The sequence below is a fragment of the Armigeres subalbatus genome, chromosome 3, assembly GCF_024139115.2.
Source record: "Armigeres subalbatus isolate Guangzhou_Male chromosome 3, GZ_Asu_2, whole genome shotgun sequence".
NCBI lineage: Eukaryota > Metazoa > Arthropoda > Insecta > Diptera > Culicidae > Armigeres > Armigeres subalbatus.
Window position 1 is genome coordinate 33,813,397 of NC_085141.1, and position 13,944 is coordinate 33,827,340.

Genomic DNA, 13,944 nt, shown 5'->3' on the forward strand with positions numbered 1-13,944 from the left:
GAACAACAGACAAGGTGATGGACTTTCGTGCCTGTTGTTCAACATTGCGCTAGAAGGTGTCATGCGGAGAGCCGGGTGTAGCAGCCGGGGTACGATTTTCAACAGATCCAGTCAATTTATTTGCTTCGCGGATGACATGGACATTGTCGGCCGAACATTTGCAAAGGTGGCAGAACTGTACACCCGCCTAAAACGTGAAGCATCAAAAGTTGGACTGGTGGTGAATGCGTCAAAGACAAAGTACATGCGTGTGGGCGGAACCGACCGCGACAAGGCCCGCCTGGGAAGCAGTGTTACGATAGACGGGGATACCTTCGAGGTGGTCGAGGAATTCGTCTACCTCGGATCCTTGCTAACGGCTGACAACAACGTTAGTCGTGAAATACGAAGGCGCATCATCTGTGGAAGTCGGGCCTATTACGGGCTCCAGAAGAAACTGCGGTCGAAAAGATTCGCCACCGCACCAAATGTGTCATGTACAAGACGCTGATAAGACCGGTTATCCTCTACGGACATGAAACATGGACAATGCTCGAGGAGGACTTGCAAGCACTCGGAGTATTCAAGAGACGGGTGCTTAGAACCATCTTTGGCGGTGTGCAAGAAGACGGTGTGTGGCGGCGAAGAATGAACCACGAGCTCGAAGGTAGCTAAAGCCGGAAGGGTACGATGGGCAGGGCATGTTGCAAGAATGCCGGACAGCAACCCTGCAAAGATGGTGTTCGCTTCCGATCCGGCAGGTACGAGACGACGTGAAGCGCAGCGAGCGAGATGGGCAGACCAGGTGCAAAACGACTTGGCGAGCGTGGGGCGTATTCGAGGATGGAGAGATGCGGCCTCGAACCGTGTATTGTGGCGTCAAATTGTTTATTCAGTGTTATCTGTTTAGATGTAAACTAAATAAATGCATGAGCTGCATCGACCCAACGTGTGTTATTCCGTGGAAGAAGCCAAATTTGAGTTGTTTTCACCATAGTCTCGGCTGAGTGAAAATAACATAAATTTGAGTTGGTAAAATTTCATAGTGGCTGAAAATTCAACACGGGAGTGAAGGCAAAGTACTCACAGGTTTTTTTTCGCATTTTACTTATTTATGGCTTCTTCCACGCAAGGGCGGACTTGAGTGAAAAGAACCAAAAAGTGAGTTGTTTCGCGGTTCCGTGAATATTCCATCACGTGAATACCAAATTTTCAAAACGACTTATCTGCTTTTGTAAACAAAGATTCAAACGTCGATTTGACGAATCTGATAGCACTCCCACGCAAACCAACACCATCAACACGTAGGTGAAGGTTTCTGCTACCTGTTGGTGGTGTTGGTTCGCGTGGGAGTGCTATCAGATTCGTCAAATCGACGTTTGAATCTTTGTTTACAAAAGCAGATAAGTCGTTTTGAAAATTTGGTGTTGACATAATATATGTTGTATAGAAACAGTTTCCACTGAAAAAATATTTTTGGCCGCTCATTTGTATGAGAATTCCCCATAGTGCAGTGGCATCAGAGACCACTACCAGCTATTACTGAGTCAATGCTTCACTCATGGTAGACAAGGCGACGGACTTGAAAATGGAAAATGGTACGCCGTTCCAGAGACTCTCGATCCAGACGAATAACTAAGCTGTAGCAGTCCCGTTGTTCGTTCCAACCACAATAACAGCCATCTCAGTATACCTTCCCCCAAAAGAAAAGGATGCCGCCAAACTATTATGCTTCGTTTAGACAAGGCAAGTGAATTTGGCAAGCCGCTTTAATCGAGCGCGAATGGAACGTGTAAACACCTTAATTCAATTCACTTGAACGAAAAGAAAGAAACTTGTTCAACTTTTGGCAAGTCAATTTAATTCAACTGAGTTGTTCAATTTACCTGCCCTGTCAAAACGTAGCATTTGAAAATCTTCTAGAGGAGTTCCCAAAAGTATCTCTCATACTAGGTGACCTGAACGCTCACCATTCGACTTGGGGAAGTAGGTCTACTCAGTCTTCATCCGAAGCGAAAAAAAGGGGAATCCATTCTAGAATCAACCGTACAACATGACATGGTAGTACTTAACAACGGTTCACACACACTCATTAATCACGCGTCAGGAACATTTCAGACTCTAGATGTGTCCCTCTGCACTACTTCTCAAACAGGAAAATTAAATTGGAAAACACTAGTCAACTATTCTGGTAATGATCACTTTCCAATTCTAGTTGATATCCCACCTCCTTTCCAATTCTAGTATAAACCAAATCGCCGACCTAGATGGTTGTTTGAGAAGGCCTGACATCGAGCTCTCGATAACCGAATTCACTCAGACACATCGTGCTTTCGTGTTGTGCGAAAATAGAAGGAAGCTGGAGACTTCAGATATTCCTTCTAACTCTAAAATTGTAAATAACTCTTCTCCTATCGAACTGAGCAATCAGTTCGATTTGATTCATGACGAAATTGAGCGAATCGAAGCTACCTCTAGCCCAGGTGATTCGATCCATGCGAAAAAGCAAAGGATTCCACCAATTGTGGTGACCTGTTGCCGAGTTTTCTGGCTTTAGGAATGAGATTTTGAGTAACCTAAAGGTTTCATTCCAGATCGCCAAGAAGGGTAACTACCGCGTTTTGCCGGGATCCTTTGACGATCGCATTTTTTGAAAACTAAAGCGAAATACAATCAAATGAAGCATCCACCAGTTAGAGTTATGTCTTCGCTATTGGATGATGTAGTTTTGAAACAAAAATGCTTTCCCCATCCAGCTGGAGACTGTTTTTTCTCCTCGGTGGGTGGTTTTATTATTGGGGTGGGACGAGCACGTGGCTGTCTTTCCCGTCAATGACTGGATGACGGTAATTTGAGACCTTAAATTGAAATTTCTCAATTACTTGGATTTTCACCAATCCAAGTAATTAAGATGAAAAAGAAATCTCGGTCTGGTACTTCCCAGAGGGGTTTTTCTCAAGAATTTTATATAGTTCACTTTAACAAAAATGAACTAAATAATATGAAAAGTTTAGAAAATGCCTGTATTATGTCCCATGTCCATGTTACATGGGAACATTACCGCCGGCCTGGGGGAAATTTCCCAAACCCCACCCAGTGCCGTAAGTGCAAAAATTGGGGTCATGGATCTGCCATGACATTGCCACATGGATGCTAAATACATGATTTGTGGTGGAATCTCTCACGCCAAGGACGCCTGTCCTGTGAGAGAATATTCTAATAAATTTAAATGTGCCAATTGTGGGGGCAATCATAAATCCAATTTCTGGGAATGCCCTTCACGCAAAAAAGTTTTGAATTCCCGTGCAAAATTGATGACGGGAAATTCCAATATAATCCCACATTCGCCGGGTTAACATATTTCAAACGCTCAAAATCCGCAATCATTTGCCGGTCGAGCAATTCATACCCACCACAATCAACGAACAAATTTTGCTCCTACCTCTCACCGGGTAACGAGCAATTCGTCGAATTCTAATTTTTCAAACACGCCCTCCTATGCAAGCATCGCTGCAGGCAGGCAAAATTTAATTTCTGAAAATTTAACGACGAAGAATGACATTCATACCCATTCTTCAACGGAAAATAACGTTCGTTCTGGCGGCTCAGGTAGCATGTCTGCTTCCGACTTTGATTTTCTAAATGAACAATTGCATCACATGATTGATGCAATGTTCAAAGCAAATACCAACAGTGAAGCTATTCAGGTTGGTATCAAATTTACTCATCAAATCGTTATTGGACTTTGTTGTAATGGATCCAAACAAGGATGTTAACGATCACTCAGTAATTTGCGTTCGATCATTTAGTAGTTTGTCAATAACACATTCCAGAAGCTGAATTTCAAAATATGTTGTATGGTGTACTTCTAGTGCGAAGGTTTTTCTACAACTTGGCCTAATGGTTCGTTATTGGAATTCAACTAATAACGGAGTTAGAGCGCTAGTTGCAGTAACTTAATCTAAATGATTGGAATTTTGTTATCATTTAGTCTAAGTTACTGAAACTATAGCTATAACTCCGTTACTAGTAGAATTCAAAAAACGAACCATTAGGCAGAGTTGTAGAAAAACCTTCGCACTAGAAGTCCACCATACAACATATTTTGAAATTCAGCTTCTGGAATGTGTTATTGACAACCTACTAAATGATCGAACGCAAATTACTGAGTGATCGTTAACATCCTTGGATCCAAATATTTTTTTGGAAATTTTAAATTGGAATACCCGTTCTTTAAAGGGTAAGGAAGAAAAATTATTCAATTTCCTATCAGTTCATAATGTGCACATTGCAATTATAACTGAAACATATTTAAAATAAAACCTGGTCTTTTCATCAAAAGAGATTCAAATTATTTTATCTACATAAATGATCGTCTTGACAGCGCCTGTGGTGGGGTCGCCATAGACATAAATTATATTCTTCGATTGAAACCACAGTTTTCGAAACCTTGGGAATTTCTGTTGAAACAAATTTTGAACAATTCTATTTTATTGCCTACTTGCCTTTCCAATGCAATGGGCAGCAAAGGAATTTGTTGAGAGCTGATCTTCAAATTCTAACACGCAACAAAGCAATTTTTTTCATAATTAGTGATTTCAATTGCCTCTGGCAGTTAGAATTTTTCCTATGGTGGAATTGAACCATGTAGGAATTACAATGTTTTCTACTTAAACTAAACTTAACCTAATTTATACTAAGGGTACAAGGAGCTAATCGTTGCAATAGAAGATTGCAACGATTTTTGTCTAAAATTGGAAATTATTTTGTTGGACATTTGTTGCAATGTCTCAATATTAGAAATTCTATGAACCACGGAGGCAACTTCAGAATCATTTTCAAAATTTTATTTTGAATCCTCTGGAGTGCCTTCTTTCTGGTATTGCAGCAACTAGTTGGACTAGTTGGCACAGCATACAACATGGCAGGTCTAAAAAATTGTTTGTAAATCAAAAGTTTTTTCTTAAGACAAAGTTTTGATTTTCTGTTTATAGGTGCATATAGACACTTAATATATTTGTTACATTTGGCTTGAAGGCCTTCAATGTGATTTTAAAAGTTAATTTTGATCTAGCAGAAGTCCTAAATATTTAGCTTCGCTAGACCAATTAATTGGAACCCCATTCATAGTGACAATATGTCTGCTAGAAGGTTTCAAATAAGAAGCTCTCGGCTTATGTGGGAAAATTATAAGCTGAGTTTTGGAAGCATTCGGGGAAATTTTCCATTTTTGCAAGTAAGTGGAGAAAATATCCAAACTTTTTTGCGATCTACTACAAATGACACGAAGGCTTCGTTCTTTGGCTGAGAGACCTGTGTCATCTGCAAACAAAGATTTTTGACACCCTGGTGGTAAATCAGGTAAGTCAGAAGTTAAAAATGTTATACAAAATGGGCCCCAGTATGCTGCCTTGGGGGACACCAGCTCTTACAGGAAATCTATCAGATTTAGAATTCTGATAGATTACCTGCAGTGAGCGATCTGATAAATAATTTTGGATCAGTTTAATAATGTACAGAGGAAAATTAAAATTCATCAATTTTACAATCAAACCTTCATGCCAAACACTGTCAAATGCTTTCTCTATATCAAGAAGAGCAACTCCAGTCGAATATCCTTCAGATTTGTTGAGCCGAATTAAGTTCGTAATCCTTAATAACTGATGAGTGGTTGAATGCCCATGGCGAAAACCAAATTGCTCATCAGCAAAAATAGAATTGTCATTAATATGAACCATCATTCTATTTAAAATAATCTTTTCAAATAGTTTGCTTATTGAAGAAAGCAAACTGATTGGGCGATAACTAGAAGCTTCAGCTGGATTTTTATCCGGCTTCAAAATTGGAACAACTTTGGCGTTTTTCCATTTATGTTTTAACTGCAAGTATACTCGATTTTTATGGGGTGATAATATTGCGGCGTTTCCTACGGTGCAGTTGTTGCTTTCGAATATGAAACACTACGTAGAATTTTGTTCAAATGCGTTTTTGGTCTTCCACATTTCGGAACATTATTTTGCGATATTATTTTTTTTTATTTAATTGAATAAATTGGATTACGCCCAATTGAAATGTTACTCGAGAATTAATTATATTCACTCGTTACCTCTTCGCATGCCCCTTGCCAGTTTTGACAATAAAATGTCAAACTCATTTTGACGTCTATTTTTTTACGTTTAACTGCTCTTTAACTGGGCTGTAGCCCAGTTAGCGAACGCCCAGTTAAAGAGCAGCCCAGTTAGCGAACGTCTACTGTACATTGATAAAATACCCAGTCATCATATGTATTAGAAAATGTTCTTTCCATTAAGAATATTCAATTGAATTGTATCATTTCTCTTTATTTCAAGCTATAGGCAATTCACGCAAAGGTGAAAATTTGTGGTTCTATCTGGCTAACAATTCAACCACACACATTTTCCAAATATATGTGCTACTTGAAGGTTAACATACATATTCTTTTCACTACACTACCTTACCTGGATGATATATATCTGCGCGATTGATCTTAAAGACAAATCACAATTAGTAACATCCGTATAAAAATAAATTCCATTTTGGAGAAAAGGAAAACTTGATTTTGCTTAATAATATCAAAAAATCAGGAATTTTCAATATCTAGATAACATTGTTTACATATTTGTCTCATCAGTAGGTAGTTATACTGTTTATAGAATGCAACCAAACGACTACATGAGTTAAGAGAAAACATATGTTAATGAGAGTAATATAGAAAATTGATATCCAATAAGATCTTAAATTTTTCGATCTGGTTTAGCTCACCAAATACGAAAAAAAATCTGCGTTGAAATATAATAAATATTAATGTATAAATTGGAAATCAAAATCATACACGCAATTGAAAAAACTTAATCTATTGACTAAAGAACTAAATATTTCTGCCCTATTAAGACTGAGTGATCACTTTATAGAATTCTTAAATCTGCTCTTCTTAGCGACTCCATTTAGTTCCACACAATAATGGCAGACCGCACATTGTGTAGCGTCCCATTCACGCAAATCTTTCACACAGGCTCTCGCAACAGCTTCCGCTCGGCTTTAAGGAACAGGCTGGATGGGTATCCTTCTATACGCCCACCTGCAGGAGGCATGAAGAAGTATGCTCTATGAACTGCGCGGTCGGGAACCCTTCGGTCCATCGTGCTAACGCCGCGTCTCGCCGGCCGGTCTAAAGCCTATCGGTTAAGGCTGTTGATATAAAGATTATAAACCTCGCATCGAGGGGTGTTCTCGAAGAGGGCGGCCCGATTTTGGCCCTCGCCCTTCTTGACCCAGTGGCCGTACACTCGAAATGCGCAGCCGTCGATAACCTGTTTGGGAGACGAAAAGGATAATTAGTAACACAATGCAGATAACAAGTTCGGTAATCAAACAATAAATTTAAACAAACAACACTTGAAATATTAACTGATTTGCGATTGGAGATAATAGTTGCACAAGAATTGAAACTAACCGTTTCTAGTGGTTTTGCTTTTGCGATATTTAAATTCGCAACGCTTTCCTTTGCGGATGCATCCATGCGATAATCCATAATGGGCAAAGTGTGATTTTTTTTACAGTATGTAGTTACTCAATCGAAGTCTCAATCTCAACTGATGAAGTATTCAACCAAAGCTGTGCTTCTTTATAGTTGGTCGTCGGGTACCGACATATGAAAGCAATCCTCGTGTTGTGTCCGATCTGGAAAAATTTCCAAAGCGTGCGTCCAGGCAGGTACATGGTAGTGTACGTGGCGCCGGTCACGGAGCAAAACAAAAATGTGCACAAAGGTCCTACATAGTGTTTGCGAAGCACATGGTAGGTAAAATATTCCATTGCAATTGGCGGGATGCCATTTCCAATAAGAATAACAGTGCGAAAAGGGTTTCCAATTTTTACTTTACATTGCACTTATTTCATTCTTATGAGAAAAACAAATGGAAAGTAGGAAACTAAAAGAGTTGAGCCAGTTGAATGGAAAAACGCAAACTTCATCCAATCAAGTGAGATAAAGGTTTTTCTGGACCGTTTTGGGACCCCAATGGCCCGATTGGTTGCGTCCTCGCTTTCCGCAACGCGTTTTAAATTTATTGATATAAGAAACATAGGAAAATATACGCCCTTTTCAAATGTTGGTCCAGATTAATGTTAGATTATGCTAAATTGCTTCCTAAACAAATTTTTCTACGTCCAAAATGAGTCGTTGGCTATATTTGGCGCTGTATGCATAAAAAAGTTAAACAATTGAAATACCTATCTGCAGAAAAATTTCATCGCTTTCTGAAATGAGGTTGTTTTGAAATATCGATTTTAATTTTTAAAGCAATTTTTTTTCAGTGTAGAAATCGGTTTTTTGTTTTTTGGATATTTTTCCAAACAAATTCGGGGAATTTCACGACAGTCCGCCATACAACACTTTTCTGTAGGTCTTGTCATTTTAGAGTTACATCGATTTTTAAAAAATCAACGAAAAAAAATTAGGCCCTCATCAAATGTTACTCTTGACAATTTTTGAAAAATCAAGTATGCAGAGTGGCTCAGAAATACCTAGAGAAATACCATTATGCCCACCAAGTTTCATTCGATTCTGAGATGGTGCTGCCAACCGCTGGTCGAGTTGGCGCGAAATTCGTGATTTCGCAAAGAATTTCTCGATCTATCTCCGAAATAATTTCCTAAAAATTTGCCGAAAGAATCCCTGGAAGAAATTCCGAAGGAATTCTTGGAGGAATGCACAGAGAAAGAGAATTTCGGAAATTCCTTCAGGACTTCTTTCCGAAATTTCTTTAGGAATTCGTTCGGAAGTTCTTGAAAGAAATTTCGTCGGTATTACGGGAGTCGAGGATTTGGAATTTCTGAAAGTACACTTTCAGAATTTCTTATCTATTATCAAGTTATCTATTCCTAAAAGAAATTCCGGGGGAGTTTCTGAAAGAAAACTTAAGACAATTAGAGAATCCCCGACAGACTTACTTGAAGAATATGTGTAGGTATTTCTAGATCCATTGGCGGAGGATTTTTGAAGAAATTATTTGAGGAGAGGAGAAATTTACGATAGAATTCCTGGAGGAATTTTGAAGGTATGCCTGAAAGAATTTCTGGATGACTAACCGAATTAAGTCCTGAGGGTATTTTCACGAAAAAATGTCTGGAGAATTTTTCGAACTTACATTAATTTATGAAATATCACCTGGATGAATACTGGAGAAATTTCTGAAGTAACTTCTGAACTAAATTCGCAAGGAATTGATAATATCCGATATTTTAGCAATCCTGATATTTTTTGTTTTTTTTTTATAAACAATTTTTCCAGAAATTCTTTCGGAAACTCCTCCAGGAATAATTTATAAAATTCCCTCTATAGTTCATTTGAAGATATGATTCTTTAGAAAAACCTCCCGAGAGGAATTTGCCAATTTCTACTGAAATTCTTTTATTAAAACAATGTAAAATTCCTTTCTGGAAATTTTTATAAAAGAATTCTTCAAAAAAAAAGAATATCTAAAAGATTTCGTGAAGAAATTCATGAAAGAATACTCAAAGGAAATATCCAAAAGTCTAAAGGAATTTCTGTAAGAGTTGCTAAAAAACCGGAGGAATGACCGAAGAAATTCCTAGAAGTATTTTCGAAAGAAGGAGGAAGTTATGAAGAAATTCCTGAGGAAAGTTTCGAATAAATTTTCTTCCTAGAGTTTCCAAAGGAATTTCTTGAGAAAGTACTAGCAGAATTCTTGAAATATATTCCGAAGAAATTTCCTTCACAAAGAAATTTCGGAAGGTTTTCTCCTAAAAGAATGGACGAAGGTATTCCTTAAACAATTTGGAGAGTCTGGAGAAATTCCTAAAGAAATTCTTAAAGGAATTTCCGAATGAATTTTTGTTTTATTATTATAATCACCTTTTTGAATTTTCAAAGGAATATTATGAGGAATTTCTAGAGGAATTTCTGGATTTATATCCGAAGGAGATTCCGGGGGATTTTCATCAGAAATTCCAAGAAAATCCGTTAACAAATTTAAAAAAAAATCGTTCAGAAATTCGTTTACAAATTCTTTTAAACATTCTTGTGGATATTCCTTTAGTAATTATTTTGGAAAATGCTTCGGAAATACATATGGAAAATCCTTCATTAGGTTTTAGAAATTATTTTAGGAATACCTTCGGAAATTGTTTTAGGAGAACTCCTTCGGAAATTTCTTTAGAAATATCTCGGTAAGTCCAAATTATTTTCAAAAATATCTTACGAATTTATTGGAAAATTCCTCCATAAATTTCTTCGGAAATTTTTCTAAGGATTCATTTGAGAATTCCTTTATAGATTTTTTTCTGGGATTTCTTCCGAAATTCTTTTAGAAATTCCTTTGGAAAATCTTTTAGAAATTCCTTTAAGAATACCTACGGAAATTGTTTTAGGTAAACCTTCCGAAATTTCTTCAGAATTCCTTTTATGAATTGCTTTAGGAATTCCTGCCGAAATAGAATTAGAAGGTCCTTCTTCCTGTACTTCTTAAGAAATCATTTCTGAAAATCTAGAAAAAAAAACATTGGAATTCCCTTGAAATTTCTCTTGGGAATTTCTTCAGAATTACAACCAGGAATTCTTTCGGAAATTACTTCAAAACATCCTTAAAAAAAATAATTATAGTTTCCGTTCGAAGCCCTTCCGAAAATTCTTTTAAGAAAAAAAAACCTCCAACTAAATTTCCGGAATAATTCGTGCAGGGGAGTTGTTTTTACTAAAAGCAAAAAGAAGTTCCAATGGAATTTCTGAATTGGGTTGTTGGGGTATAGATGTTTTTACATATTCTAAATCTGCATAAAAAATTGGGCCAGATTTTTTGGAGCACCGGAACTATTTTTACTTTGCATATTAAATTTATATGAGACTAAAAATTTGTTCGTATGCTGCATGGGCCAACTGTCATTCTATGAATAGAGATGAGTGACGTTTAACGCTCGCACACTGATATGCAATTCGGCATGTGTGATTACATGTTTGTTTTCCTTCTGCTCATAACCTCAAAATTGAAAATGGTTGCGAAGGAGTCAAAAAATATATGGAAATATACTTATTTTAACCCAAACTTTGCTGAGTAGCACCATCAAGGAGTGTTTGTTTTCCTTTTATCGCCACTCACACATTCGGACGTGAAAATCTCAATGTTAGTGTCATTCTATCGATTGAAATGATTTTTTATTTGCATTAGCATTAGCATTAGCATTAGCATTAGCATTGTTACGGTGTAATTCGTAGATTGGACACTAGTGATACTCATGTTTTACTTTTGAGATCCTTATCTAGAATGCTATCAGAAATCAAGAAGGGGAGTGGTCCTTGATTCCAGTCTTAAACAAAAATGACAAAAGCATGAGAGGATTACTACTCCTGGCCGCCCATCTTCACCGTAACTAGGGAGAGGAAGGAAGTGTTGATGTAGTACTTACTTAACGAGAGGCCACCGACTTAGCGACACCCTCATAAGTACCACGGAGTTGGATAATGAGGAAGGTATTCGTTGGGTCAGGATTTGCCTGTAGCTGGCAATGTAACCGTGGTAGATCTTACCCCGTAACACACCACGTAAAGGTATCTACCCAGCATTACGGGTCGATTTAAATGATTTTTTATTTGCTGTACAAAAATGTAAATAAAAGGTTTACAAACAAATTAAAAATATATTGAAGATCAGAAAAGCATACTCTTTACGTTAAACTTTTTTTTTTTTTTTTTGTGTCTTTATTAAGGAGACTTTCAGCCCGAGGCTGGCTCGTCTCCGGTTTATGTTAAACTGTCATAAACCTATATATATATATATATATATATATATATATATATATATATTATTTTTTTTGCTAAACAACCCAATTCACAAAGGCCCTTTCAGGGGACTTTTCGAAGAAATACCTGGAAGAATGTCAAAAGGAAGTAATAACATAATTTTCTAAATTATTTCCGAAGAGAATTTCTGGACTGGAAAGAATTTCAAAAAGATTTTCAGGGGAAAAAATATAAAAAAAACTGTGGTGAAATTTCAGAATAAATTCTCGAACAAATTTCCAAAGGAAAACCGGAAAGATAATTCAAAGGAATTTTTACAGGAATTTACGAAGGAATTTCCAACAGAATTTTTGGATTTGGAGAAACTTCTAGATTTCTTCAAAAAAAAATTTAAGAAGTTCAAGGAAAATCAGTTTTTCCACGTTTATGATTTCGTGAATTTAATTCAAGATTTCACATATTATTTTTATGTAACGCATCTGCGACGTTACGATCACGTTACGATTTGGTTGTAAACAGTGGCGCCGGGAGTGGGTAGGACAAGTAGGGGATGTCCTAGGCACGAATTTTCCTGGGTGGGACAGTCAGGGCATAGTCTTACTAATGATTCTGGTGAGAAGACATCATCTAGCTCATTATTTTAGTTGCAGATCTCTTGTCTAGTTGTACAAAAATATAAAAGAGAAACATGGTTCTTAGGAACAGAACAATCGAAGTGTAATTGGTTATGCATTTTGTCGACTTAAGACCATTATAGAGTGCTATGAAAAAAGTTCCCAAAATCATGACTTGCTTTTAGTTTCATTTATTAAGACTATAAATTGTCAGATGAATAACAATTAAGTAAAAAAATGATTAATTGATGATTTAATTAAAAATTAATTTTGCCAAAAATGATGAATTGTGTTCTGTTGTTGTTTTTACGTAAGCTACGTCGTGTTACGTGTGAGGGAAAGTCTCGGGTAAAGGAATCAAATGAAAATTTCTAAATTCGGGATCGTCACGCAATTATTCGAGATTTTGAACGTTAATAGCGCCTTTATCTTTCGGTGGATTTTTGAGATTTAAATATATATTAATCGACTCGAAAACTCTCCACCAATTTATCAATTTAATTGAAACTATTGATTATTGGAAATTTCAATTCTTGACAAATACAGCAAAAATTTTTGAACCAACCAATTTCGCTTATACATTCCCACCACGAACATCACATTGAAGTAAACTACGGACCCTTTAAGCTTCATCATCTCTGTGCGTTTTTCGCACAAGCGTGTCATTTCCGATCGGGATTTCACGGACAGCGGACGATGACGTCCGGTCCGGTAGTGGTGCCAGCGAAAACGGCTGCCGCAGCCAGGCACTTAAGTGAAATTCTTCGCATAGGAGGCGTCGGCAGAACTTAGTGGTCTAAGCCAGCGGTTCTCAACCTGGGGTACATGTACCCCTGGGGGTACCTTCGCTGGCCCTAGGGGGTACCTCGGAAAAAGATGCGTAATGGCGGACGTATAATAATTTCAACACAAACTTGTTGATAAAGTTTCAATAGTTTTTGATTCTAAAACTTTGCATTGTACATAACATGAATGGCGATCAGTAAATCAAAGACTTTTGAATCCTGCTTACCCCAACCAGCACATTAAATGAAGGGCTGTGAGACAAAATAAACAAAGGGACAAAACGTAGAATAAACAATCTTCAATGTAATAAACCTGATCGAGACAAAATGTTGAATAATATGTTAAGAATATGTTTCAGATCTGTAATATAGAATCTAATGGTTCGAAAGACTTCATTCGAGACACAAAAAGGCATTTTTCTGAAAAGCTCTATAGCTTCTTTGCAAGAGACTTGGAAGCTTCCTTCCAAATAGCTCGTAAGCCTCCTTTCGAACGGCTCGAAAGCCTCCTTTCAAGAGGCTTGGAAGCCTTTTTTCAATAGGATCGGAAATCTTCTTTCAAGAGGCTTGGAAGCCTTGTATCAAGGGGTTTGGAAGCCTCCTTTCAAGGAGCTCGGAAGCCTCCTTTCAAGAGGCTTGGAAGCCTCCTTTCAAGATGCTCGGAAGCCTCCTTTCAAGGGGCTCGGAAGCCTCCTTTCAAGGGGCTCGGAAGCCTCCTTTCAAGAGGCTTGGAAGCCTTCTATCAAGGGGTTTGGAAGCCTCCTTTCAAGAGGCTTGGAAGCCTCCA

General features: G+C 37.5%; 1 pseudogene; it reads right to left on the bottom strand.

The window, feature by feature from the left end:
• Positions 1-6,299: 6,299 nt before the first annotated feature.
• LOC134226580 (phosphorylase b kinase gamma catalytic chain, skeletal muscle/heart isoform-like) overlaps positions 6,300-13,944 on the bottom strand; it is a 95,715-nt pseudogene continuing 88,070 nt past the window's right edge.